The sequence below is a fragment of the Euprymna scolopes genome, chromosome 35 (assembly GCF_053919585.1).
Source record: "Euprymna scolopes isolate OS-2025 chromosome 35, ASM5391958v1, whole genome shotgun sequence".
In the NCBI taxonomy this organism is placed as follows: Eukaryota; Metazoa; Mollusca; class Cephalopoda; order Sepiida; family Sepiolidae; genus Euprymna; species Euprymna scolopes.
Window position 1 is genome coordinate 87,513,280 of NC_136516.1, and position 3,257 is coordinate 87,516,536.

Genomic DNA, 3,257 nt, shown 5'->3' on the forward strand with positions numbered 1-3,257 from the left:
TCGGTTGATTTAGTTCATTATTGTAATTAGCAGGAATTTGTTCAATAAATATTAATAATTTTTTTGTACTTGCAAACACTAATGTTTTATGCTTATGCAATCATCAGTGTAGGAATTGATAAGTACTGTTGGTTGCAGGACTGAAATCCGTCAAAAAAAAATAACCATATCTTTGCAGGCTAGCTTTCTTCCCCTATAGTAAGTTATTTATAGGGCTATGACAACAGCATATTCTTTTCATTGTTTTAACTCAAGTGATTATCCGTTGATATCTTATATGCTGTTATATAGAGTGTCTCAGTTGATTAACTGTGTCCGATATATACTCGAGAGTCAAAACAATGAAAAGAATATGCTGTTGTCATAGCCCTAGTTATGAAACTATATATGGCAATTAAACTACACAGAATATTCCATGTTTTACTCTCATGAAGATGAAATGTAGCTTAATTGCCAAAAATATTTTCATAACCTCCTCTATAGCTGTTCTCATGTATTGAGCACTGTTAAAGTTAATTCTGAAAAGCGATACATAAAATGTTATATCTCCTTATAAAATTTTATGTGAATGCATGAAACAATATATATATATATATATATATATATATATATATATATATATATATATATACCCACACACCGTAAGATGGGGGGTGACTTTGAGCCATTAAAATAAAAATAATGCATGAATAACTCTGCAGTAAATATTTGCTACTTCACCATATTGTGTCTGTAAAATTATGAAATCGTATAAGATCTGAAAATCATGTTTAAAATGCAGAGGCCATATATTATTTATGCATTATTTTGTTAATAGCTCAGTCACCCTAGCTTATATATATATATAAATATCTATATATATATATACAGTAGCATCCAAAACTAAAGGACAAAATTTTAAAACTTAGAAATGACAACTGTGAAAAGCTAAAATTTTGACAGCTGATAGTCGTTATCATCCATAATAACATTAAAATTTGAATCATTTGCAAAAGATAGAAAAAGAATTATAACATTCATTTATTTTCAAGATAGGAACGTCCAAAAGTAAGGAACAAGATTGAGAATAACAATGTCAACAATATGCTATATTCAATTTTTTGATTTCCTCTAAAGAATAAGTCTTACTTAGTCATTTGTAAACGTTGCATCAGCCGGCACCATGGCGAAATGCCAAAAACTTGATTACTCTGTGAAACAAGCTATTGTGAAGCTACACAAGGAAAAGCATACCATTAGAGAGATTTCAGAGAAAGTGAAACGTCCCAAGAGTGTAGTAGGCAGGGTTGTTAAATCCTACAATGATACTGGCAAAATAGTGCTTTTAAAATTGGTAGATCCTGCAAAACTTTGGCAAGAGAAGATCGAATAACGCAGCATATGTCATTAAAGGACCGTTTTAAATCTTGCACAGAAATTAAAAGGATTTGAATAGTACCTCATGTGTTAATGTGTCAAGACAGACTGTTTCTAGACGACTGGAATAAATAGGGCTGTTTAATTGGACCCCAGGGAAGAAACCACTTGTTAGTTTGAAGAATAAAAAGAGGTTAGAGTTTGCAAACATATGAAAATTGGACAAAAGTATTTTTCAGTGATGAATGCAAGTTTAATTTATTTGGAAATGATGGAAAAAAAATAATGTAAAGTATTGGTGAAAGATTAAGTGCAAAATGTACTAAGAAAACTGTCAAGTTTGGAGGCCGAAGCGTCATGGTATTTGGAATGTTTTCTAACCAAGGTACAACTCTCTTGTCTGGTTACAAACTCGTGTAAATGCGCAGATCTATAAAAACGTTCAAGATCATGTGGTGCCAATCATACAGAATTCAGGTTTCGATATGGCTACCTTTATGCAAGATAATGCACCATGTCACAAGGCAAAGGTGGTAATGAGTTACCTTAGCGAGCAAGATTTCAAAATTATGGATTGACCGCCGCAAAGTCCTGACTTAAATCCAATAGGAGTGAAAGTTATAGAAAGAAATCCCACTAACACAGGATTTGTGGGTGAAGCTTCACAAAGAATGATCTAAAATTAGTATCAAAGATTGTCAAGAACTTATTTGTTCTTGTAGTCGAAGATGTGCAGCTGTCATTGAGAGCAAGGGCTCATTTACTAAATATTGATTGTGCATGTATTTTTATTGTTTTTTAGGCTGTTTACATTGTTTTTCTCAATTTTGTCCCTTACTTTTGGATGTTCCTGTTTTGAAAATAAATAATTGTTATAATTCTTTTTCTATCCTTTGCAAATGATTCAAATTTTAGTATGTTATTATGGATGATAACAACTACCAGTTTTCAAAATTTCAGCTTTTCAGTTATTGCTAACAAATATTAGATTTTAAAATGGTTGTCCCTTAGTTTTGGACACTACTGTGTGTGTATGTGTGTGTGTGTGTGTATATATATATATATATATATATATATATATATATAGTCCACAATGTTAAGTTTTTGGTTCCCCAACAAAAGAAAGGATTGGATCTAGTAATTCACTCCCTTTTGTCTGTTCGTTTGTTCACACTTTTCTCAATAACCACGCCTTGGATTTTTAAAAAAATTTGTACAAACATTAGTCGTGGTGAAAGTAAATTTTTGCTTGAACGGATTTTCTGGGATAACTCTGGTTGCCCCACAAAAGGGGAGGGCCATTATAGGGGAAAATTGCTCCCAAATCTGTTTGCTTTTTCTCAATAACCACACCTTGGATTTTTTTTTTTTTAACTTTGCACAAACATTAGTGATGGTGAAAGTAACATTTTCACTCATGGGGGGGGGGGCATGCTCAGCTTGTGTTTTTTTTTTTTTCTCAGCTTGTGGTGTCAAATGTCTTTTGGGGGGTAGGGGAAATTTATTTATTTTTCTCTTTAAAGTATGTTTTTTTTCTGTTTTTGATTTGCTGTTTTCTCATCCTTTCTTGTTCATCTTATATTTTTTGTTTTGATTTGGAATACTGTTTTTTATTAACATTTGATCATCTCTGAAGAGCAACCAAATAAACCAAAGACAGTATTTTTGTTTACGGCTTGAGAAATATGCATAAGACAACAGAGAAGAAAATCTAGCTATCTACCAAAATAATTTAAAAAAATTATGATTGTGAACTGATTCTTTCCTTTGGTTATTGGGATGCAACCAACCAGTATATATCCTCTAAAGCCGCAAAGCTAACTTCATTGAGTCTGTTATTTGAATTGTTGCATTATTGCTGCACTTTTAGATGATCACTGCCTAGTCTATATAATTGTTTT